This window comes from Onthophagus taurus, chromosome 8 (assembly GCF_036711975.1).
Source record: "Onthophagus taurus isolate NC chromosome 8, IU_Otau_3.0, whole genome shotgun sequence".
NCBI classification, from domain to species: domain Eukaryota; kingdom Metazoa; phylum Arthropoda; class Insecta; order Coleoptera; family Scarabaeidae; genus Onthophagus; species Onthophagus taurus.
In genome coordinates, this window is record NC_091973.1 from 15099465 (window position 1) to 15127067 (window position 27603).

The window sequence follows — 27603 nt, forward strand, 5'->3', positions numbered from 1 at the left end:
TAAAACTGATAACATTTCCATTTATAAACCCATTTCTTTCAATCATATTACTATGGAGTCTAAACATATTTTCAAAAAATTTAATATAACCTTAGCCTTTTCTAACAGTAATTCTCTTCTTAAACTTTTATCCAATTATCATTATAAACAATTTGATGTTCTCAAGGAGAGTTTACGGAATTTATGTGGGTCAAACTGGCCGTAGACTGAAAAACAGAATTAATGAACACAAAACTAAAATTCAATCAAATATTTACAAACATAGAGTTGAAACGGGACATAACATTAATTTTGATAATGTTTCACTTACTCATAAATGCCAAAAAAGCTATAGACTTGATCTATTGGAATTGTTAGAAATCCATAGACATAATAATAATAATAACTTTACTTTGCTTAATGACCAAATTCAGAATTTATACAAACCTATATTCACATACCTTCAATCTAAATAATTTACATTCTAAAACTCTTTTTCTTTATGTTTTAAATTTTAAATTTTTTCACAGAGCGATTATTTCCCTCATCTTTTTCTCTTTTATTTTTATCTCTCTTATCCAGTTTAACAATTGCTCTGGCTTGATTTCCTCAGTCTCGCCTCATCTCATCCCACCAACACATCTTTAATACGATCTTAAAGATTTATTCGAATTTCTAATTTTTTAACGTAAGTTTATTCATTTTTATACTTTATTTTTTATTTTGGCCCTTTTAATTTTTTAAAGGTTTTCATTTTTCCCCTTTTTTATTATTTTTAGATTCCACATTTTTAACGTCGCCATTTGTATTTTCAACTTTATCTTCATTTTGTTTATCCATCAGATAGCAAAATGCTTTACTTTCTCTTGATTTCCAGTCTGCACCTTTTATAGCTTCATTGACTGTAAGTATTTTTCAGTTTTTTGATTTTTTTCACTTTTCCTCATTTTCCTCGTGGTCAACTCTATTTAAATTTAAAAAAATTTTTCCATAAAAAGTTTTCCATTGTGATTGTTTCTTGCCTCTAAGTTTAGATTAATTTTGTTATATAGTTCGATTTAAGATTAGTTTAAGGTTTTTTCGCGTTTTTTTAAATAAATTCTTTGAACGTCTTATATTTTAACTTAACTTCTAACTTTTATTTCAACAAAAATTTATTTTATACTAAAAAAAAAAAAAATTGTTTATTATTTTTCATCGAGTTAGCATCACTCTATTATATTTATCACTTTTTGATTGTTATCTTATTTTTCGTACTCTTTATAGTTGTCGCTGATGATGGGGTAACCCGAAACTAGTACGACTTTATATAAATAAACGCAAGTTAGAAGTTTTTATATGGTTATTATATTAATATAGTTCTATTTCTCTTTTAGAATTTACAACCTGATGACGCTGAAAACGAAACCATCGAAAATGAAGCAGAAACCCAAGATGAAAATGTATTTCCTGCATCTGTTACTGTTGAAAATGGTAATACACAGAAGGACGTGATGCATTCAGAAAAGACAGAAACTGCCAATCAGTCTACTAAAAAACAATCAAAGACAACAAATGTCTTTCGTGTTCCTCTGAGCCGTAAACGGAAAATATCTGGAAATGAAAATATTTCAACTATATGCGCAGCAATTGATAAACTTGATGAAGTAGTGCAAAGAAATAAAAGTAATGTTGATGATGAATTCGACATATTTGCGAAATATATCGCTGTCCAGCTAAAACGACTAAAACTGAAAGTGTAATAAGACAAAAGCGATTGCAGGCCTTGAGACAGTTCCAGTATAATGCAACTACATCATCTGGGTTTCCACCTTGTCAATATCAGAACACTCCATCACCAGCGTTTTCACCTTCTCAGTATCATTCATCTCCATCGCCATCGCTTTCAAACAACATGGACGGAGAATATTGGTCGTCGTCGGTTTCAAATCAATTGTGCGATAGACAACAATGCCGGGAGGATTTGAGTCATATAATATAGTTACCGAAGCTTTAAAAAGTCTTAGACTAAATTTTGTACTTTAAAATTAAATACATTTTTATACTTACTTTAATAAAATCTTGCAAAGTATCGTATATTGCCGTACAAACTTCTCCCAAAAAATTTGAAATGGTAATTTTAGGTACTCGGTATACGGAAGCAAGCGTGGAAAATGAATCCCCCGTAGCTAAATATCTTAAAGTTACTTGCAGCTTTAATTTTGGTGGGATTGCTTGTCGCATCACTGTGTCTTGTTTCTTTATGCAATCATGAACTTTCGACAACAGTTCGTCAAATTTTTCTTCAGACATTCTTAAATAATTTCTATATTCGTCTTTGTCCTCTAATGCTAGCTTCTTCAGCAAGGTTTCCGATGCTCCCAAATTATTTCTCCTTAAAATCCACTGCCTCACCCAAAAACGACGTTTCTTACGACTTTTGTTCATATTACATAAAATTATTTTCAGTTCTTCTATTAACAAAACTGCAGTCATCTGTACACATTCACGCACAACTACATTCGATGCCATTTTAAAACTGAAACGGTCGATTAGTTTCTATTGAAGTGTATGAACAAAATTTTATTCAAGTCGTATTCAAGTTTTGTTGATAAACTTTAGTCGATCAACTAAACTTGAATCGTTAGAACGCGCCTTTACCGAAACCAGTTTTCCATTCCTTCTATGATAAAGTCATTGCGTAAATTGCACTTGCAACAAGAGCCGTGCGCGACAGATGTTTTTCTTAGCAAAGAAATAGAATTGTCAATTCAAAACAATCAAATTGGGGGAATAACAGTTTCCGGTGACGGCACATGGAAAAAGAGAGGATTTTCATCTCTACTTGGTGTGACAACATTGATCGGATGGTGTACTGGTCACAATTGTCGATCTTGAAGTAAAGTCAAAAATTTGTAAAAAGTGTAGTTACTGGAAAGGTAAAGAAGATACTGTGGAATTTCAAGATTTGGTCGAAGATCATAAAGAAATATGTGATATAAACCAGGTCGGATCTTCAGGAAAAATGGAAGTGGACTCCGTCGTAGAGATGTTTCAATGATCCGAAGAAAAACATAATTTGAAGTCCTACTGTTTTTACGTAGGAGACGGACACAGCAAAACCTTCAAAGGTATTATGGACGCTCAGCCTTATAACAGTGTAATAGTAACCAAAAAAGAATGCGTCGATCACGTTCAGAAACGAATGAGCACACGGTTACGAAATCTAAAAGGAAACACCCGCGGATTAGGAGGCAAAGGAAAATTAACAGGAAAATTAATTGATGAACTTTCCTTATATTATGGATTGGCTATTCGCAGAAATTGCGATTCCGTGAAGGACATGAAAAAAGAGATCTGGGCTACTTTGTATCATAAAATTTCAACAGATGAAACTCACAAGCCAGCAATCGGCAATGATGGTATCAACGCAGTGAAACCTGTGTACGAAGAACTATCAAGGGAAGATCTTTTGAAGCCGCGTACACACCGGCCCAACGAACGCCAACGAATGGGGTTTGCTGGCCTTCGTTGGCTCGGTTAGGGCGGTTTAGCGAACGCCAACGAACTTTCGTTGTCGTTCGTTCGCAAACCGAAGGGTAGCGGTAACTTCAAAGGAATCGGGCAATACAAGCGAACGCGGTGTGGACGGGCGCCGAACGCTAGACACGTAAACACCGCGAACTTTCGAACATAACCTAACATTTTTGAATAGCGACGGTTAGGTGTAGTTGGGTGTAGTACTGACAAGGAGACATCGCAGTTGACTCTTCACCAATTTTGATGAATTTTTTTATGGTGAATCTATATTGAATATAAGTAAGTTCCCCCAGAGCTTTTGATCCAATGGCCCTTCTAAAGGGAGTTATTAATTTTTTAAAGTTACGATTTTTGAGAGTTGTTGTTATAAGCTATAAAGCGAAGAAGTGTTCCGTAGAGCGCTGAATGAATGCCGCGCTCCTGTGCAGGAAACCCAGGATCGGGATTCGGATGTACGATTTTTTTTTGTTTTAATTATTTATTGTAATACTCCTAATCTATTGTTTTATTTATATCAATATATACGTAATTATATTTATATATAATTGTAATTTTTTAATTACTTTATTATTATCACTATTTGGAATTTTTTAATAATTCCTTTTAATAAAACCTCATAACACGTTTTAAAGAATTTGTGTGAGTCATAAAGATTATAAATTAAAGACAAAAAGAAATGATGAGTGGAAGGAAATTTCTGGTATTTTCAACTGCAATGTTGAAGATGTTAGGAAGAAAATTGAGTCTTTATTGACATCATTTTGAAGGGAGCGATAACGATGCGAAGAGAGTAAGAAATCAGGCGTTGGAACTAAATGTATATACAAGTCAAAATGGTTTGCTTTCGAGAAAATGAAATTTTTATTGGATAAATTTACTCCGTGTCAAATATTTGATTCAATGGTAAGTACAATAGAAAAAAGAACTTATATTTGCATACATATTTCACTTTAATTAGTCTTCTAGCCATAGCTGGATCGGATACAGGAAAAAAGTATTCGAGTACAGATACTTACAATGTATCCGAATACTTCTTTAAAAAAGCACGGATATTTTCTCCATAAAAGTATCCAGATACATGTATCAGTTCAGGCAGTTTTCGGATACATTCTCGGATATTTTTAAAATGACTTAGTTAAACTGCTATATTGTCATCCATATTTTACTTATAGTGACTCCTAATCTTTTCACCTATACTATTATATTTCTCCTATAAGTATCCGGATACAGAGTATCGGATACTCAAAAAGTATTTGGATATTGTACCCGGACACAGAAGTATCCGGATACTACCCAACTGTGCTTCTAGCAGATGATTTTCCGGTTTCTTAAATTAAAAGAAAACAGACATTATTTTTTTTTTGTTTTTAATCAAAATTATTACAAATTTAATTTTTTTACAACAAAAGAGAATGTTTTTGCTATTAAGAAATGGTAAAAAGAAAAGAATAACTTTGTATATAAATATAACATATCTCTTCTGAATTTTATCCACAATTATTTTGCCATGGAACTTGACCAATTGAGGAAAAATATTCCGTAAATTCATTACGTATTCGTTCATTAGTAAGGGCAGATCTGCGCGGTATGTTAGATAATGGTAAAAATGAAGTCAGTGGATCTTCGTCATTCTCTCTTGTCCATGTACCCAATGTGATATGTCCGTTTTCATCATGAGCAAAAGTTTCTCTGGGAGAATATGTTTGCCTGGAAAGTTTGCTCTTCCTTAAAAAATTATGTAAGTAGACACAAGTAATTATTATGGTAGAAGCCCGTTCTGCCTGAAGAAGCAAAGGTTTTCGAAGAACTCTAAACACAGATGATAATATTCCAAAGGCATTTTCGACAACTCTGCGTGCCCGACTCAATCTGTAGTTAAATACTCTTTTTATTGACCCAGCTTCTTGATGTCCTGATAAGGTTTCATGATATGCTTTTGAAGAGGAAAAGCGTCATCAGCAACTAATGTATAGGGAATCTCCATCTGTCGATTAGGAAGAGCGGTATCTGGTGGCAATTCTAATTGGTGTTGTTGCAGTTTTTCGTAAAATTTTGTGTTTCTGGAAACACCACCATCCGATATTATTATATATAAAACAATAATCTGCGTCCACTGTTCCCATCAAAACGATACTAAAATCAGATTTGTAATTGAAATAGTCACTGCCTCCATGAATGGGATTTTGTATCAGGCAATCCTTTCCATCTAGAGCACCGATGCAATGTGGAAAATTCCATTTCTGTTCAAACATTTCTGCAATTTGTTTCCATTCTTTACTATTTGAGGGCGTCTGCATAAGAAAAAAAATGTATTAACATAAATAACTAAATAATGTATGTGTTTCAGAGCGAATCAACGGAAGAACCAGCACACGAAAATGATTCAGATACATCTACACCACAATCAACCAAAACATTTAAATCACCAAAGAGATTGAAAATATCTAAAGCGACTTCGTCCAATCAACGCATTGAAGAAGCCTATATTAATTTACAGGAGGCAATTAAAAGACGAAGCGAAAGGGATCCTAGCACCACGTTTGGAGAGCATATTGCTAACAAACATCGAACGTACAGGGTGTCCCAATTTCGATGTCCGCATAGGCTATCTCCGAAACTAAAAGAGATAGAAAAAAAGTAGCTTACATGCCATGATCTCGTTTTTCGAGAAAATGCGAATGCCGAAAACTCCGAACAGCTATTGTCTTTTGGTAATGTTTATTTGGCATGATTCAAAACAAATTAGTATTCCATTAGAATCAATATATGAAAATTATACCACAATTCCTTCGCGTTGCGAAATAATAAAATATTGTTGGGTCGATGATCCTGATGATTGTGCTGTCTTACCTTGCAAAATTGCGGAAGGAGTTTTCACAGCTGGTGTTATTGCGAAACCTAAATCACACGTCATACCTGTTCGTATTTTAAACACAAACGATAATGATGTTAAAATTAGAAATTTTAGACCGTGCACTTCTAAATTAAATAATTTTGAATTATATTCTTTCGATTGCAATGAAATTACGTTAGATAGGGTTAACAAAGTATTAGATTTAATAGACGTTAAAGAATTAAACAAGGAAGAAAAGACGTCAATACAAAAAATTTGCGCAAAATACGCAGTCACTTTTCTATTAGAAAACGATCCCATAAGCGTGACAAACATTCTCAAAGAAAATATTCGATTAAAACAAAACGTACAACCAATATATGTTAAACCGTATCGGTTACCTCATAGCCAAAAGGTAGAAATCGACAAGCAAATTGATAAAATGTTGAACGAGGGTGTTATTGAGGAAACCAAATCAAGTTGGTCCTCACCTCTTTTAATTGTTCCCAAGAAATCAGATTCCAACGGAGAAAAAAAGTGGAGAGTTGTCATAGATTATAGACTTTTAAATAAAAACATAGAGGATGACCGATTTCCATTGCCAAACATAACCGAGATTTTGGATTCATTAGCCGGAGCAGTTTATTTTTCGCATTTAGACCTTTCCCAAGGTTATTATCAAATCGAGCTTGATAAAGAAAGCAGAAAGTATACAGCTTTCACAACCAATAAGGGTCAGTTTCAGATGACTAGGCTTCCTATGGGTTTAAAAACCAGCTCGAGTTCATTTTCAAGGGCAATGACAATAGCCATGTCTGGGTTAAATTTTGAATCTTGCTTTGTATACTTAGATGACCTAATTGTATTCGGAAATGGATTACAGAACCATAACCAGAAAGTTCTTGAGAAATTGCGTCAAGTTAATTTAAAACTTAATCCGACAAAATGTAAATTTTTAAAAAAAGAAGTTTTGTATTTAGGACATTATATTTCTGCAGAAGGTATTCAACCAGATCCGAATAATAATAATAATAATAATAGACTTTATTGCCAAACCACACAGCAATTACAGAAATAAAACAATATAATGTAGCAAGATAATATAACCAAAAATAAAAACAATAAATGATTCGAAAGAAAAAAAAAGATACAAAATAAAACTATCTAAACAAAAGAGAGCTATTATAGCATAGTGCGGCAAGCAATTCACGAGGCGCAGATTCAGGAAAATAAAATCCTGTTCTTCCATCTGGACCTCGATAACAAAAAGAGGTATTAAACATTAATAATTGAAGACGTAACAAACACAAAAAAAAAAAAAATTTTTAAATTAGTTGTAAATAATAAACTAATTAACTAAACTCGATTCCGTGACATGCGCAACGCAACTCGATATCGGGACCCCTTGCAACAGAGAAGCACACTGACATCTGAATAATCTTTCAAATAACCGAGACCTGTACGTCGATACACTTAACTTCCTATCAGCCATCGAAATAAGGTTATAGGATTTGTAAACATGGTATGAGAAAGATCTCTCAAACAAACTCGTGCGATGGACAGGTGGAGAAATAAAGGAAATAAACCTAGTCAATCGATTATGAACGTTACTTCTAAAATTAATCTTCCTATATAAATAACTTGGAGTCTTACTCAACATTAGTTTATGATAAACCACCAATGTCTGAAGCACTCTTCTGTTCCCCATCGACAACCATCCAGCGTCAACTAACTTATGAGATATCTTATCATATTTTCGTATGCCATAAATAAAACGTAAACAGCAGTTTTGAATTTTTTGGATTCTATTTGAATCAAAAGCAGTTAACGCTGGATGGTATACAGGAACCATGTAATTAAATTGAGACAAAACAAGAGCATCGCATAACATCCGCTTGACATGGGTAAGTAATTATCTATGGGTAAGTAAGACCTATGCGGAAAAAGTAGCCTGAGGGCGAAATAAGCGTTTTTAACATATTTACTGACCTGAGACGAATATCTAAAAGAACTATCAATTTCCAAACCGAGACTTTTATGACTATCAACTACAGGTAATTTCGTACCATTCATGACAATACCAATGGGCCGAGCCACTTTTGAAGTGAATTTTGTATTCCCAAAGATCATGACCGCCGATTTATCAGGATTGATCCTCAGACAGTGTGCAGTGGATGCCTCATAAACACAATGGAGATCAGTATTGATGCGACGAATAGCCTCCCGCCATTGGGAGGGATGAAAGGAGTGAACCAACTGCGTATCATCCGCGTAAACATACTGTGTACCATGTTGAATCCGATCAAAAAGATGAGCTGTATAAATGGAGAACAAAATCGGTCCCAGAATAGAGCCCTGTGGAACCCCGGAGATAACCTCACGACACTCGGATGTCACCCCATCAATAACAACCGTCTGTGATCTACCATTCAGATATGCACTAATTAAGTTTAGAGCAGTCGAATCAAAGCCAATTGACGAAAGAATCGACAAAAGAATGGTATAATTCACAGTATCAAATGCACGACTAAAGTCTAGCAGAGTGAGAATAGCAACGTTACCCGATCAATCGCAGTAATCAACTCATCCATAAGCGCCATCATTGAAGTAGTAGTACTAAAACTCATTCTAAAACCTGATTGAAATTCCGGAAGTAAATTAAATTCATGAAGATATTCCACAAGTTGCTGTTTTAGTATCTTCTCCAGAATCTTTGAAAAAGCTTTGAAAATCAGTGTAATAAGAAATTATCCGATTCCTAAGTCAGCAGACGAAACAAAACGATTCGTAGCGTTTGTTAACTATTACAGGAAATTTATTAAAAATTTTGCGGAAATCGTTACACCTTTAAACAGATTAGCTCGGAAGGCAGTCAAATTTGTTTGGGATGAAGATTGTCAATCGTCATTTGAAACACTTAAACAATATCTAATAAATCCACCCTTATTGCAATATCCGAACTTCTCCCCGGAAAATGAATTTATTCTAAGGACGGACGCTTCTGGTTATGCAATTGGGGCAGTTTTATGTAATTCTAACAATAAACCAATTGCATACGCCAGCAGAGCCCTAAACAAATCCGAAATTAATTATGCCACTATCGAAAAAGAACTTTTAACTATTGTTTGGTCAGTGAAACATTTTCGACCTTACCTTTTTGGACGTAAATTTCAAATATACACAGACCATCGACCATTAGTATATTTGTTTGGTATGAATAATCCGTCGTCTAGACTAACAAAATTTAGGTTGGTACTGGAGGAATTTGATTTCGAGGTGAATTTTGTGAAGGGAAAAGATAACGCACCTGCTGATGCTTTATCAAGAATTAAAATTGATTCAAACGATTTAAAAGAATTAGCAAATAATGTTTTTATAGTTACCAGAGCACAAAGTAAGAAAAATTTAAATTTGTCTACTCGTTTTAGAGGATCTTCAATTGATGAAAGCAATGACGGGACTGGCCATCCTAGCATTGTTGAAGTATTGAAACCGCCCCTCAATTCGGTAGAAATTCGAGAATTAAATAATAAAACGTACTTAAATAAAAACAATTAAATTGGGTACTATACAGGGTGTTCCGGTGACTGGGGGCATAAAATTAACCTCATATACTAGAGCAAAAATGATGACGATTTGTGAAAAAAAATTATTATAAAAGTCTTCAAATGGCCAAGATATGGGCCATCAAAGTTCAGAAATTTTAACACATTTTTCTAAATATTTTCAATACCATTTATGGTAGAGCGTTGAAATTTGGTACAGGGTAAACAAATATCAAGCAAAATCATTGAACCAATTTTGATATCAAAATTTTCAAAGAGTGATAAAAGTTTATAAAATGAATTTTCTATTAAAAAGTACAAAAATAAATGTAGGGTTACGAGCGAACAAAAACGTTCTGAGCAAACAAATTTTAGGGACAGCCTGTATAGCATGGTTGCCGCTGCCCGATCAAAGTCAAAATTGGTTCAATGATTTTGCTTGATATTTGTGTACCCTGTACCAAATTTCAACGCTCTATCATAAATGGTATAGAAAATATTTAGAAAAATGTGTTAAAATTTCTGCACTTTGATGGCCCATATCTTGGCCATTTGAAGACTTTTATACTAATTTTTCTTCACGAATCGTCATCATTTTTGCTCTAGTATATGAGGTTAATTTTATGCCCCGAGTCACCGGAACACCCTATATATTATGATATCAAAATAAAAGTAATTTATATGAAAAGTTGTCTATCAGCTTCTGCCCTAGACGCAGAGTTGAACCACTTGAATGATATTTGTAGAAAATACGTAATTCCAAAATTGTACGTGTATAAATGTGAACAAAATGAGAAATTACTTGCTCTATTTTCAAAAGCATCGATAAAGCTTCAACAATACAATATAAAAATTTGCGTTATTGCTAAAGCAGAAAGAATTAAATGTAAACAAACGCGTCAATTAATCCTTAACGATTTTCATTTGCTTCCTACCGGAGGACATTCAGGAATTAATCGAATGTACGCTAACATCAAAAAATATTATTTTTGGGAAAATCTGAGAAATGATGTATCTAACTTCGTGAAGAGGTGTGATGATTGCCAAAGGTACAAGCATTCAAAACCTAATGTGGAACCTTTGTCAATCACCACTACTTCTTTGTCGGCGTTTCAAAAAATTTATTTGGATTTGGTGGGTCCACTTGTTCAGGATAACGATGATAATAGATACATCTTAACAATACAATGTGAACTAACTAAATTCGTAGAAGCTTACCCATTGATAAACAAGGAAGCCTTAACGGTAGCACAGTCTTTCGTAAATAATTTCATTTTAAAATTAGGCATTCCAACGGAAATTGTTACAGATCAGGGTAAAGAATTTCTGGCAAATGTCTTTAAAGAGTCCGCAAAACTTTTAAATAAACAAACAAATAAATTTCCATATACATGGAGTACATGGGTGCCCTTTTGGTGCTTTTCATTTAATAATACAGTGCATACGGAGACGAAATATACGCCGTATGAGTTGGTATTTGGGAAAAAATGTAATTTACCGTCAAATTTATTAACAAAAATTGATCCCATATATAATTTCAACGATTACCCAACAGAATTAAAATTTCGCTTACAAAGCGCTTGGGACGATGTGCGAAATAACCTCATTGAATCAAAAAAATAAAAGAAAACTTAGGATAGATAATAGTATTAATAGTGTTAGATATAAGTTTAATGATAAAATGCTCTTAAAAAGTGAAGGTGTTAGTAAATTAGAACCTTTATACATCGGACCTTAGAAAGTCATTCGTGAAAATTCACCCAATGTAATTATTAAAGTAAAAAATAAAACTGTGGAAGTGCATAAAAACCGCGTAAAACCATATCATAGTTAAATAGATTTGGTTGTTATTTAGTTTTAAATTAGAAACCCGGGACGTAGATTTAAGAATATTAGATGTAATAGGAAGGTGTAATGGAAAGAAACCTCAAATTAACGTTGAAGAAAGAAAATAATAATATTCGCGATAGTTATTATTCTCTTCTGTTAGCGAGGAAGGTGTAATGGAAAGTAAAGTATTTGTAGTTGGCGAATATTGCACAATAATTAATCAAGTCAATAAACTCAAAAAAACGCACGAGTAGGCATATTTGTGCGAGGAGTGCGATATTCGCCAATTCAACAAATAAATTGTGATTGTTATATTGGTAATTAGAAGTAAGATAATCTTAGACCTGTAATGTAGTCGTCGTAAGAATAAATAAAGAAAGTAAAGAAAAAAAGTTATTTTAAATAAATTACACTCCAAACCCATAAAGAAATCATACAGAAATGAAAAGAAGAGTTTAAACATTACAGACAGAATTATTATGGTAGAAGCCCGTTCTGGCTGAAGAAGCAAAGGTTTTCGAAGAACTCTAAACACAGATGATAATATTCCAAAGGCATTTTCAACAACTCTGCGTGCCCGACTCAATCTGTAGTTAAATACTCTTTTTATTGACCCAGCTTCTTGATGTCCTGATAAGATTTCATGATATGCTTTTGCAGAGGAAAAGCGTCATCAGCAACTAATGTATAGGGAATCTCCATCTGTCGATTAGGAAGAGCGGTATCTGGTGGCAATTCTAATTGGTGTTGTTGCAGTTTTTCGTAAAATTTTGTGTTTCTGAAAACACCACCATCCGATATTCTGCTTTGGGATCCTACGCTTACATATATAAAACAATAATCTGCGGCCACTATTCCCATCAAAACGATACTAAAATCAGATTTGTAATTGAAATAGTCACTGCCTCCATGAATGGGATTTTGTATCAGGCAATCCTTTCCATCTAGAGCACCGATGCAATGTGGAAAATTCCATTTCTGTTCAAACATTTCTGCAATTTGTTTCCATTCTTTACTATTTGAGGGCGTCTGCATAAGAAAAAAAATGTATTAACATAAATAACTAAATAATGTATGTGTTTCAGAGCGAATCAACGGAAGAACCAGCACACGAAAATGATTCAGATACATCTACAACACAATCAACCAAAACATTTAAATCGTCAAAGAGATTGAAAGTGTCTAAAGCGACTTCGTCCAATCAACGCATTGAAGAAGCCTATATTAATTTATAGGAGGCAATTAAAAGACGAAGCGAAAGGGATCCTAGCACCACGTTTGGAGAGCATATTACTAACAAACATCGATCGTACAGGGTGTCCCAATTTCGATGTCCGCATAGGCTATCTCCGAAACTAAAAGAGATAGAAAAAAAGTAGCTTACATGCCATGATCTCGTTTTTCGAGAAAATGCTAATGCCGAAAACTCCTATCGTCTTTTGTTTTCGCCCTATCAGCAAAAACTGAAAATTTTGCGAAAACGACAATCGCGAATATCTCACTTATTATTAAAGATGGAGTATTATAAATAAAACATTATATGGGCAACTTTTTACGAAGAATTCAGTGGCGTAGGTAGAACTTTTTTCCCATCTTTTTTGTTTTTTTGTTACTTACTGCTAAATTCTTGTTTTTAGTTTATAATATTGTATATTTTTAGTGGATGCTTCGCTGGGCTTGTCCCGTTTGCATCCCGAATAAAAAATAAAGTAAATCTTTTATTTTCGAGATTTTAGACGTAACTTTATTTTTTTAAATGGAAACCATAGTTGGCTATGACCTAAAATAATTTGTTATTTTCTTCTGATAACAAATATATATAGTTTGTGTGGTATATTTCTTATAGTTATTGAATAATTAACAAAAATTCATTTTGTTCTATCTAAAACTAATATATGTATTTAAAAGTTAATGTTGCTATGGTGATAACCATACATACTATGATGGAACATAATGTATTCATTTTTTTTGTTCTTTCTAATACTATTGTATGTATTTAAAACTTAATGTTGTTATGGTGATAACCATACCATGATGGAAAACATTGTTTCCAATTATTACCAAAGTTTGTAGTAGTATTTAAAAATTCACTAACAACTCTGGCATTATGTGCTGGTGCTCCGTCATATTGAAAATATATCATTTGAGTAAATATGTCTCAATGGCAAATTGTCGACCAAAGGCTCAATGTGCTGCCTTAATATATTGAGGTATTTACCTGAGTTTAAGTTTTTATGGTAGATACTATATGCCAAAATTCTATTATCTAAAAGGGCACACCATACATGGAAACCCAACCTTCTTTGAACACTCAGAGATTGATCCAGATGACATTTTGAACAAACAGCAGATTATTTATTTTTTCTAAATATCATCTACAAAATTCTAATCTTAGATTGACATCTCCGGCACGTAAATAATGAGTTAGTCCCGCTTTGTATGGTTTATACATATTTTTCTTTCATATTCGGGAGCAGCGGCTTTTGGGTCAAACGTCTTGTTCAATTTCTCTGCAAGATGTTGATGGATTTATTGCAAGTGAAGCCAACACATTGACTTCATCCTCTTGCAGGTCATTTTGGTATGTTTTTGCACGTGGTTTGGGAAAGAACCAAAAATCTATTAAATTTTCTGCTAACCGGCTGAAGGTTCTTACATTCGGTTGTCTTCTTTCCGGATACCTTGTGAAATATAATTCCGCGGGTAACGTCGCATTCTTATCTGCTAACATATAGCATTCCATCATGTTACATTTTTCATAATTTTCGAAATTCATTGTAAAGTTTTATTTAGTTTTGTTATACTTTGACACCTAACATGCTGGTGCATCGTACCAGCACATAATGCCAGAGTTGTTATGGAATTTTTAAATACAAACTTTGGCAATTATTTGATACATCATGTTCCATCATAGTATGTATGGTTATCACCATAGCAACATTAACTTTTAAATACAAACATTAGTTTTAGATAGAACAAAATGAATTGTTGTTAATTATTCAATAACTATAAGAAATATACCCCACAAACTATATATATTTGTTATCAGAAGAAAATAACAAATTATTTTAGGTCGTAGCCAACTATGGGTTTCATTTAAAAAAATAAAGTTACGTCTAAAATCTCGAAAATAAAAGATGGGAAAAAAATTCTACCTACGCCACTGAATTCTTCGTAAAAAGTTGCCCATATAATGTCTTATTTATAATACTCCATCTTTGAAAATAAATGAGATATTCGCGAATGTCATTTTCGCAAAATTTTCAGTTTTTGCCGATAGAGCGAAAACAAAAGACGATAGCTGTTCGGAGTTTTCGGACAGCTATCGTCTTCGATTTTCTCGAAAAACAAGATCATGACATGTAAGCTACTTTTTTTCTATCTCTTTTAGTTTCGGAGATAGCCTATGCGGACATCGAAATTGGGACACCCTGTACACACAGCACACAAAAAATGTTATTGAACACCTAATTGGGAATATGATTTTTGAGGCAGACATGGGTAAATATGAGAGCAGTCATAGGCATTACGTGGCTTCCCCAATACAGTCTCCGCCAGCTCCATGGGAGTCTCCATATCAATATGATACAACTTCACTGCCGGCGCGGCCGCTTTCACAAGCTCCAACACTTATACAATATACAAGACAAAATTTCGCGCAAGACGTAGATCATAGCAGTAATAGTACTAACAGTTCTCTTAACTCGATTTTATAATGCTAAATTAAGTTGACATACATTTAAGATAACTGTTTACATAATAAATACAGAAATACCATTAATAAGCGTTTTTATATAACTTCACTTACCCGAATGCAATACTTCAAAGCCTTTATAATAACTTCACGCACTTCTGGAACTATTAAAGATATTGCTTGCTTAGAAACTTTAAAAAGATATGAAAGGCTGCTGTAGGAGTCTCCGGAAGAAAAATCAAAAATCGTAAGGTTATGGTTAATCTTTCAATTGCTGGAATAGCTTCACGATAATTAGTATTTTGGTTACATATTTCAGGTCCAATTTCATTCAACAGCCACTCAAAGTCTTCACTAGACATTTTGGTAAAGTTGTTGAATAAACCACTCTCTTTTTCGACTTGTAAGTCGGTGATCATTCTAGTTGCACTATAGAATTTTCTGACCTCCACTTTCGTTTTTTTTTTGATTTCTTCATTGAGTAATTAGAATATGGAACTGGCAATTATAAAACATCCTCTTCGACGTCCATTTTATGCACCATTTATGAAGAGAATCACAAATTATGGGATGGATTTTTACCCGATTTGGTCTTCGCAATCAATACCGCAAAACACGACACTACCGGATATTCCCCAGTATTTTTAAACTTTGGAAGAGAATTAGAAGTCCCGAAAGGTCTTTACCGGATAAATGAACCAGAGTCAAAGGAATTGGAAAATGAAGACATGAGACATGACCGAACTTTACATGCCTCAAAATTTCAGAAAATGAAGGACATTAGCGATTTTGTCCGAATGAGCATAGCCCGAGGGTTTAACGAACAAAGCCATTATTATAACCTCCGAAGACGAGACTGGCGACCGAAATTAAAAGAACTAGTAATGAAGAGAGCACATCATCTCTCGTCCCAACAGAAACGTTTTGCGGCGAAACTAGCTCCGAAATACTCCGGTCCTTATGTGGTGTCTCGCATCCTATCACCCGTTGTATATGAAGTCCAAAATGTCTGTGGAAACCGATCCTACCGAGTCCATGTCAAAGATCTAAAACCGAATATTTACCGTACTCTAGATGCCGAAAAGGGTACAACGACCGAAAGGCGAGCCGCAATTTGCAATGGATCCGACCATCGACCGGGCGAGGCAGAGGAGTTGGGAAACTCAGAGGGAAGAGAGGGCCAAGGAGATCGCCAAAGAGCTCCAGGGAAGAATCGAGGCCAAGAGGAGGAAGAGGGTGATAATGCCGTGTCAGATATTACTCTCACGGTTGAATTTGAACGGCACAGAGCCATTTGAACCTTCCCCGTCAACTTCTGTCACCGATTTAAATACCCTGAACACTCCCTCCTCTGACGATAACCCGATCAAACAAAACACCGAACCGAAAGAGATCGGGGTCTCTTTGACTGATGCGGATTTGGCGGAGGCGATCCTTAGCGGCGAACCACTGACTTCCGCCTATACCAACGCACTAAAAAGGTTCAGACTGGAGGGGAAGACAGGAAGAATTCGGCAGCTTCTAACAGCCCGGGATGGCCGAACCGCCAGAGCCACCGTTCCCCGTTAATTACCGTAATATAATCCGTTGTGTTGTGCTGTTATCCGCCACCAGTCTTCCCTATAAAATAATTTGCCTTGAAATTACAAGTAATAACTGTTCTCTTCTACAGAACATGTATTGCAGCTCCTGCAAGGTATGGAGTGATAACTTTTCTCTTCTACAGAACATGTATTGCAGCTCCTGCAAGGTATAGAGTAATAACTTTTCTCTTCTACAGAACATGTATTGCAGCTCCTGCAAGGTATGGAGGATACCGACAAGAAAGACTGAAATATTTTTTTTTGGTACATAGTCGTCCATGATTTTTATTTTCTTTTAATTTTTCTTTGGGTTTAGATAACCGCATTCATTTTTTTTCTCTCCGTTTATTTTTAGGTCTTATTCCCCGAATTTTGTTTCATTTATTTTAATAACCGAATGATTCATTATTTTATCTTTTTCATTTCCGAGAATTTATCATCTTCTTTTGAATTCTGACCGTACCGCCAAACAGTTAGGTTCACTAACTAAGTTCCAGCGTTAAAGAAGAAAAAAAAACGCTTACATTTTTTTTTATCCGAACAAAAGGGGATGTGTAACGAAGTTACATTATTTTTATAATTCAAAAACCGAAAATCCCGAAATATTACCGAAAATTAAACATATCCGAGTATACTTCCCACACTACTTCGATACGTTACAGTTTCCACCCGATTTGTAGAAATTCCGAAAAAGATATCTTATCACCTTATCATCTCCCGTTTATGCAACCCAATTCACATTTTATTAATTTCGATAATATTCTTAATTAAACCTTGATTTTCTCCGTTTTCCATTTCAAAACCGTTATCTTAAATTCCAACAACGTTCCCTGACCGAATCATCAATAAATGAAAGTAATTAATAAAATTGCTGAATCACGAAAACATGTGCTCTCCGAAAAATTATTATCAAATAATTAAATAATTCCGAAATTAACAAATTTTCAAACAAGATACGACAAGCCACATGTTCCTATCAGTCAAGCCGACCGTCCCGAGGAAGTTTCAGCAGCAAGCGAGCTACCGTCGAGCTACCGTATAGCGACTATTTTTTATGTTGCGGAATTAGAAAACGATCAAACCGATTTCAAACATTTACAAATATCATGAAATAACCGTTAAACGATTTTAAAGATGATCCGCTGTTCAGAACGCGCCAGCACGCGCGGACAATTCAAATTTTGAGCAACGCGCTCACACGCGCGAAGGGAGAGTAATTAAAACTCATAGTCTCTAGTACATTTTAAATTTATTTGGTCACACTCCGCTATTTTTTTTCTCTTTTATTGTATATATTATAAATAATTATTGTTAACATGTAAGTATGTATCGCGTCTTTAATTCCTTGTATATATTTCTGTAAACCTGTTTTGTCCAAAATCTGTATAAAAGTATGCCCGTCCGAAAATAAACCCTCTTTGTTTTCACAGTGTTTTATTCTACCACCAAAATCGAGAGACTTGGAGAAAGTGGTTAAGTAAGACTATTTAATTCAATTTCTTTAAGTAGAAGAATTGCGCGCTAAGTTAGAAACATTATTTTTTGGTCCTTCGAGCCGGATTCTCGCGATATATTTTTGATTTTGTGAACTTTACGTGAAATTCGATCGGTTTTGCGCGACGGCCATTACCGTCGCCGTGTGCTCGATTTAGGTTTAAATTTATTTCTTCATTCTTATAAACATCAATAAAATTTTACTACATTTTCCGACCCTGTCTTCCGTGCGGTGATTCTTAAAAAAAAAACTAAACTACTACTAAACTACTGCTAAACTACAACTAAACTACTACTACAAACATAAAATAAACTATATATCTCTAATTAATCTACATAAATTCGTCTTGCAACTTCATCATGCCGAAATCCATTCCCGAAAAAGATCTCGAACCGGTTTTCGAACGGCAGAACGAGCTACTGAATTCAATATCGCGTGCTTCGGACAATGCTAAAAAATTAGCGATTCCTAAACGCACCATGGGTGCCCTAAACGCTCGGCTAGAACGCGTAAATGAGTGCTGGATCGAATTTAAAGAAAACCATTTACAATTGAGTCAATACCGCGCTAATTACTCAGACACGGTGTATTTCACAGACGAATTGTATGTTGTATGCGAAGAGAACTACATCGATTCAAAGGGTGTCCTTGTTTAATCTTAATTAAACAAAAAAGATTTTTTTTAATATTAGAAACAAATTAGGAAATAAATTAAAATAGTGATAACGCAAGGTTCGAACCGACCCAGTTAGCGGTCGCAACAACACCTGACGAAGCGCTGCAGCTCAGCAGGTTCATCGATCAATTGCCGATTAAGGATCGATATCGGCAGTGCTCAAACAATAATCGAGGACGTAAAATAATTGTTAAATTTAATTTTTGTAAATAAGACGCGATTGTTTTGGAATCAATCGCACATTGTAGTTTTAAGGTTTTGTATATAAACTGAAAATTTTTATAATAAAACTCAGTATGAATTAATTATCTACTCGATTTACTTCACCACCTCCCTACAACAGATAACCAGGCATAGTCCGGATCTGTTCATAGATATGATACGCGAGATCGAAACACCCGCTAGTGTCACGTCGAACGCTACCGCGACCACAGAAGCTGTACCGTCGCGCGCGCGACAGGTTCCGCGAATAAATCTTCCGACATTTGGCGGTTCCTATTCTGAGTGGACTCAATTTCGTGACCTCTTCGTCACACTATGGTCAGTGACAATACCGATCTAACCGGAGTGGAGAAATTTCAATATCTGAAAATGAGCCTCACTAAAGAACCTGGTCAATTAGTTAAGAACTTGTCAGTTACTCACGACAATTTTAACCGGGCGTAGAATCTTCTTGTTGATAGATATGAAAATCTACGGGTACTGATTGACAATCAAATCTCCGCGTTATTTTCGGCAAAACCTCTAAGAACTGAGTCTTCTGTAGAGTTGAATTGATTGATTGGGGAAGTTAAAGAAGCTCTCGGAGCTCTGGAGTCCTTGGGTTGTCCTGTCGATAAATAGGATTACCTCTTGGTATACTTAATCGTCAGAAAATTAGATACCGATTCTATAAAAGAATGGGAAAAATCGGTCAGCGATCATCGTACCCCTTCAAAATTCGACGATTTCATGGACTTTCTGTCGGTGCGTGTTTTGACCCTAGAAGCAATCGAAAATCTTTCTGAAAAAAGTAAAAATTCGTATTTTTGTACAAGCTCTAGACAAAAAACTGTTAATTTTAAATCACATAATACCTCACCGGGAACAATCAGATGTGCATTGTGTGAACAATGCAAATGAACATCGTCTATATCGTTGCTCTCAGTTTATTACAAAGACACCTCGTCAACGATGTGAATATGTGATGACCAATAAACTTTGTTTCAATTGCCTGAGTCATCATTCCGTATCCGCGTGTCGCGTCTTCGCTAGGTGCCTGAACTGCAGACAACCTCATCACACAATATTACACGATTTTCCACCTGAAAAGCTTTTACAAATTAATTCTAACCTTACAAAAAAATCGGCAATCGTAAATTCACCTCAGCCATCGACCAGTCATTCGGTTCATGCATGTCACATCAGTGCTCCAGTTCTTTTGGCTACGGCGTTGATCCAAATCAGTTCAATTCGCATTAATAGACCAGGGCTCAGAAGTGTTCTTTGTTAGTGAATCGTTGGTGCAACGATTGCATCTTCCGCGTCGCGCTGCTAACATTCCCATCACCGGTGTTGGTTCCGGGAAAACATGTACTACCAATGGAATGGTATCGGTTCGGTTGACGTCGCGATGTGATCCATCTATCTCCTTGAAGGAAAAAACCTTGATTCTACCTCGGCTCACTACTTACGTCCCAAAACGGCATTCTAAATCCATTCCTGCTGATGTTGTTGATCTTCCGTTGGCTGATCCCGAATTCAATTCGAACCGCAAAATCGATTTAATTTTGGGAGTGCAATTTTACACAAAAATCCTACAAAGCAACATTCGCATATTTAACAACGGGCTCATGGTTGCTCAGCAGACCTTATTCGGATGGATTCTTTTCGGTTCCATGGGAGAAACTTCTCCAGCGGCAGATTCGAGTTCGTACGGTTTTCAATGCTCTGTAGATCGGGAGTTGCTAGAGGCGGTACAGCGTTTCTGGAAACAAGAAGAAGATTCGTGCTCAACACCTCATTTATCTTCTGATGAACGCGCGTGCGAGGAACATTTTTCACGGTCGTATTCTCGCGATGAAAACGGTCGATTCATAGTGCGTTTGCCTTTTAAAAAATCCCCTAGTTGTCTCGGAACGTCGTACGACACCGCCGTAAATTCCTTTCGTAGGATGGAACAAAGATTCGCAAAAAACGAGCAACTTTCTATCGCCTATCATGAATTTATGCAAGATTACGAGTCTCTCGGACATATGTGCATTGCTTCAAAGACTTTAAGTACTTTAAATTACTATTTACCACATCACGGAGTTATTCGCGATTCTAGTTCCACCACTAAACTCCGGGTTGTCTTCAATGGTTCATCCTCATCATCTTCGGGAGTTTCGTTGAACGATTGTTTACATATTGGCCCAAAACTTCAATCGGAACTCATTGACGTTCTTCTTCGGTGGCGACGACACAAACTCGTTTTTCTCTGCGACCTAGAAAAAATGTATCGACAAATTAAAATACATAAAGACGATCAACGGTTTCAACGAGTCGTTTGGCGAGAAAATCCGTCAGAAAATATCAAAAGTTACGAGTTACTTACAGTTACTTACGGTTTATCGTGTGCGCCTTTTCTGGCAATTCGTTGCCTACGGCAGCTCGCTGACGAACATTTATCCATCCATCCACGCGGTGCAGAGATACTACTAAATGACACCTACGTCGATGACATTCTTTCGGGTGCGGAAAGTGCGAACGAAGCAACCAACGTAATCGCGCAACTAAATCATATTCTTACGGCCGGCGGTTTTCATGCACGTAAATGGATGTCTAATAATCCAGAAATACTTCAACAATTACCGCCGAGTGACGTTTCTTTAACCAAAACCGTGTCCATCAACGACCATGATTCTCCTAAGGCTTTAGGACTGACCTGGAATAATGATACTGATCAATTCTTGTTCGTGATCAGTAGCCCTGACGAAGTTAAGATCAAAATTACAAAAAGAACGGAATTTTATCATTTGTTGCACGACTTTACGATCCCCTCGGGTTTCTTTCGCCATTTATTATCGTCGCAAAAATTTTCATGCAGGAGCTCTGAGTTCGCGGTCTCGACTGGGATGAACATCTTCCCACCGATTTGCGTGAAAAATGGATTTCATTTTTACAAAACCTTCACCACGTACCCACAATTCGCGTCCCGCGTTGGCTTGGTACCGATCGTGCTTTCGCGAGCGTTGAATTTCACGGATTTTCTGATGCTTCGAGCAACGCGTACGGCGCCGTTGTCTATCTACGAGTCGAAAAATTGGCGGAGGTGCGGGTAATAATTCTAAGCTCTAAAACCAAAGTGTCCCCTCTAAAGGTTGTGTCAATTCCGCGACTCGGTGGTTTTAGTGCGGTTGGTTAAACGCGTCGCGAGTGCTCTGGAGCTCGGTAACCATCCAATACATCTGTGGACGGACTCTATGGTCGCGCTTTCTTGGATTCGTAGTCACCCTAGTAGATGGAACGACTTCGTTAGAAATCGAGTCATCGAAATACAAGATCTACCTGAAGCACGTTGGTCTTACGTTCCTAGTGAAGACAATCCTGCGGACCTTGCTTCACGTGGCGTTCCGATTCGTCGCTTGCAGGATGAATCGCTCTGGTGGTCTGGTCCTCATTGGGTCAACAAGTCATCAGATTGCTGGCCATCTCATCCTCTTCCGATGCCATCTGATGTCGATCAAGAAAAGCGCGACACCGTTTCCATTCATCTTACCACTACCACCAGCTGGGATCTGAAATCAAAATATTCCTCACTACACAAACTTTTACGAATTACCTCATGGTGTTTTCGTGCAGTCACAAAAACTAAAACCGAATTTGTTTCAGATATTCTTACCTCAGCTGAAATAAAACGTTCCCTTCTGTTTTGGGTTAAAGATACACAGCAGGAACATTTCCATACAGAAATTTGCACCCTCCAAGAAGGAAGAACAGTGAACAAAACAAGGTGCTTATACAGACTCACCCCTTTTCTTGACAGTGAAGGAATTCTAAGAATAACTGGGCGTCTCCGGTTCGCATTGTTGGATTGGGATGAGAAACATCCAATGATTCTTCCAAAGGAATCACATTTGACCGGTCTCATCATCGATGCTCATCACCGAAGGACGGAGGAACGCAGCTCACTCTCTCATCCATTCGGAGACAATTTTGGGTTGTTGGAGGTCGTGTACCGATTCGCTCATTCATACAGCGATGCGTAACATGTGCCAAACAACGCATAGAGGCTAGCCAACAACTGATGGGTCAGCTTCCCCCATCTCGGGTCATTCCATCAAGGCCATTTCTTCACAGAGGAGTCGATTATGCTGGACCATTTCAATTAAAAACATTGCGAGGACGAGGTGGTAAAATCTACAAAAGTTACCTAATATTGTTTGTTTGTTTAGCTACTTCTGCCATCCATCTGGAAGTAGCTACCGATTATACAGCCAATGGATTTATATCGGCTTACAAACGATTCACAGGGCGCCATGGTCTGTGTCAGTGCCTTTACAGTAACTGCGAAACCAACCTCGTCGGTGCTGATAGGGAGCTCAGATCCCGTTTAATGCTGCTTCTAGGGAGTGGAAGCGGGTGGTCAATCTCTTGTGTGAGGATGGAACGAGATGGAAGTTTAATCCACCAGCAGCACCTCATTTTGGAGGGAAGTGGGAAGCTGGAGTCCGATCCATAAAAACTCACCTTAGAAAAGTCGTTGGTTCTAGTCTTCTCGCCTATGAAGAGTTTACCACAGTCATTATACAGATCGAGGCTGTTTTAAACTCACGACCATTGTGTACCGTTACTGATGATCCTACCAACTACGATGTCTTAACACCAGGACACTTTCTGGGCGTCAGGGAACGCCCAGACTTCATACCTATATCATCGGAAGTCAACATCGAAGTGGCTGTCGCTGAAATAGTAGAAAACAAAACACTACTAATAGCTATATACCGTTCTCCACTGGGAGACCTAAACATTTTTACTGAAAAATTACAGGATCTAATGGAAAATTTGCAGCATGAACAGAACAAAACCATATTTATAATGGGGTATTTTAATCTAGATTTTTCACGTAATGGAACAGATAAAAATGCAGAAATCACTCGGGATATATTAGCTTCTTTTAACTTTCATCCACTTTTTAACGAACCATCCAGGCTCAACAGTGTCAGGTGCTTCGATAATCTATTCATAAATACGTAACTATCTCAGTACGTTGCAAATACTATCAATCTCCATATGTCGGACCATCTTGCGCAAATGCTCGAGTTCACCATAACAGAGCTAAAACACCCTGGAAAAAACAAAACAAAACAAAGATCCTTTGCTCCTTCAAATATTTATCGTTTCAGAGAAAAATTAAGAGAAATGAGTATACTTGTTGACAATCACATAACAGAGACCGCGCAAAGTCTCTTTTCCATATTTTATACCTTACTCATGGCGAAATTTGACGAGTGTTTCCCTGAAAATACATATTACAACGCAAAGATAAAAAATATACAATAAACACACCTGAGTTAAACGCATTGAAAAATTCTCTTGATGCCATGTATATCGTAGCAAAGGCAGGAGGTAGTCCAGAAGCATACAATATCTATAGGAAATTAAAATATACTTACATAAAAACTGTGACAACAGAAAAACAAAAACAAAAAGAAAACTTTATATCAAATTCGTCAAATAAATCGAAAGCAATCTGGAATGTCATAAATAGTGAACGCGTTGGTAAGAAATTGGCAGGCGGAGAGGAATCAACACTATCGGCAGAGGAGATGAACACTTTTTTTATAAATTTGAGTATAAAGCAAAAAATGATCACCATAATACACATCTATACGGTACTTTACTTCAAAACCATAAAATAGATAATAAAAGATCATTCTACTTTAAATAAATAACGCCAATTGAAATCATAGATATTGTGCAATCCCTAAAAAACAAAAACGCTAAAGACACCTACCACTTTAGTACCAACCTCCTAAAACAAGTTGTCGATGTGATAGCGTCACCTCTATCCAAGGTTTTAAACAAATGCGTGAATGAAGGATGTTTTCCAAATAAACTAAAAATTGCAAAAATTCTACCAGTACACAAAAAAGGTGATAGCAATCAATGTGACAATTTCAGACCGATATCTATATTACCAGCTTTCTCAAAAATATTTGAGCAAATTATAGCAAATCGTTTGATTGACTACCTAGAAAAATTTTACCTATTAACAACTTACCAACATGGATACAGACGGAAAAAATCGGTAACAACAGCGATGATGAATGTCATAAATTTTATTACAGAAGCACTTGATAACAAACAACTAGTGGAAATCAACTTATTAGATCTTACCAAGGCGTTTGATACTGTAACCCACAACATACTTTTAGACAAGCTGGAATATTATGGCATAAGAGGAGTACAACTAGAACTCCTAAACTCATACCTCTCCGAACGCCAACAATACGTTCAATGGAAAGATAAAAATTCCAAGTTATTAAACATAAAACAAGGTGTGCCCCAAGGATCAATTTTAGGGCCCTTACTATTCATTATATATGTTAATGATTTGCCTGCCACAGTCAATGAAGAAATTGGCTTATATACGGACGATACATCAATCATCGTAAAAAGTAAAGACAAGCGTGAACTAAAACAGAAGTCTATCAATGCAATGTATGAAGCGCAGTTATGGTTTGAAAGTAATAATCTGCAACTAAATCACAATAAAACAGAAAGCATAATATTCAGCACAAAAGCAGAAAATCGTGTCGGTAAGGCGAGGTTCCTCGGGTTACATCTCGATGGACGGCTGGATTGGCACCATCATATTGAGGCCCTATCAAAGAAGTTATCAACAGCAGTTTTCACCATAAGACGTTTGAAAACATAGTTACACACCAAGCCGCCAAAATGTCGTATTTCAACCTCTTCCAGTCCGTGGCATCATACGGAATTCTATTCTGGGGACAGTCAACTAAGTTCCAATGAATATTTAAAATACAAAAGTCAGCAATTAGGGCTCTCTGTAATCTGTGACGGCGTGATAGCTGTAAGGAGTATTTCATTAGAGAAGAAGTACTTACCCTACCAAGTATATACATACATACGGTGTTAATGTACGTGTACGATAATAGGAACACTTTCCAAACGCTCGGCGAATCACATAGTTATGCAACTAGATCTTGCTATCAACTTGCTACACCATATCACCGACTCTCAAGAACACAACAATCGATGGACTATTGGGGTCCAAAATTTTTCAACATAGTTCCACCCTCCATTGCGGCAATGTCAAGAAGTAAATTCAATATAATTATAAAAAAACACCTAATTGAAAGTGCATATTACACTTTTGAGGAAGTTATTAGGGAGGCAGTGAATGAAATTGATAAGAATTAACATTGATAATACATTTTTTTGTTTTCTTGTTTGTGGACTTTTTATTGTAAATTTGTTGTTACAGTAAATAAAGATATTTGTATTTGTATTTGATGTAACAAACCGCCCTGTATATTAAATTGAAGGAATGTTTGTGGGTATGCACATTGAGGGTGTATCGTTCCGTGAAATTGCGCGTCGTCTCGAGCGGTCGTTATCGGCAGTGCAACGGGCATGGCGAGAATGGTCTGAGGCAGGACATAGGTACCTTCAGCCGCGACCGGGACGGTCCTGCGAGTTATAGGTGCCCTCCAAGAGTAAATGCTGTATAAGCATTTCCAAAAAGTATATAATCCCGAGCGTAATTACGAAAGAGAGACTAAGCTATCATCGCGACGTCGCCGCACTTCGTAAAATTCGAAACTTTGATTTAAGATAAACAAGTTAATTTACAATTATAAAAATAAATAGCAAACTTAAACTTTTGTAGTAAGTAAACTTAGTTTTTAATAAAATAATCTTTTAAAAAAAAAACAAAATTCTGATCTTAGAATTTTAACTGGCGCAGTCAGTAGGATAACTACAACGTGTTCGCGAGTAAAAATCTTCGTGAGTTCGCGGTCCGTTTCTACGGTTTGTGTAGTGTTCGAAACATATTGTGAACAATCGTACAACCCTTATTGGATTACAACAAATAGGTACAGCAGGACATCGGTTATGATTTCTCTACAGCATATAATCTGCATGTGAGTAAATCTTATTGATTGTTTCCCTTGCCCCTTGTTCTTTTGTTCCTTGTATGAGTGACCTCAGTGAACTCATAAACGCAGTAAGTGATATATCATTGGCTGACAAAATGCCTTATACACCAAAAGATATCACCAACGTTTATCAAGACACCATACCAGTATACGATGGAGACGTAACCACTCTCAACGCCTTCATATCAGCTTGCGAATTTCTGGTAGACACTTTTTATAATCCTATCTTAGAAAGAAGCCCGCAAATTATCGACGAACCAATCGATAAACAAAAGGTGCAGTTCCACAATAATGTAGGA

The 27603-nt window shown here is 36.1% G+C and overlaps 2 long non-coding RNA genes across 8 annotated transcripts; one reads left to right on the forward strand and one right to left on the reverse strand.

Annotated features, from left to right (window-relative positions):
* Positions 1-219: 219 nt before the first annotated feature.
* On the forward strand, positions 220-1312 carry LOC139431119 (uncharacterized). The gene is made up of 3 exons (XR_011641432.1): positions 220-667; positions 759-883; positions 1246-1312. It is a non-coding gene; the product is annotated as an uncharacterized lncRNA (long non-coding RNA).
* Positions 1313-18238: 16926 nt separating this feature from the next.
* LOC111418015 (uncharacterized) lies at positions 18239-26991 on the reverse strand. Of its 7 annotated transcripts, none has more exons than XR_011641402.1 (9): positions 23953-26991; positions 23017-23896; positions 22683-22912; positions 21730-22628; positions 21435-21619; positions 20519-21120; positions 20231-20458; positions 19800-20157; positions 18239-19739 (listed from the first exon to the last, which is right to left on the reverse strand). It is a non-coding gene; the product is annotated as an uncharacterized lncRNA (long non-coding RNA). The 7 variants fall into 7 exon arrangements; XR_011641403.1 differs by having other exon boundaries at positions 21730-22059; positions 22316-22628; positions 23017-26991; XR_011641405.1 differs by having other exon boundaries at positions 20519-20950; positions 21004-21120; positions 23017-26991.
* Positions 26992-27603: the final 612 nt, after the last annotated feature.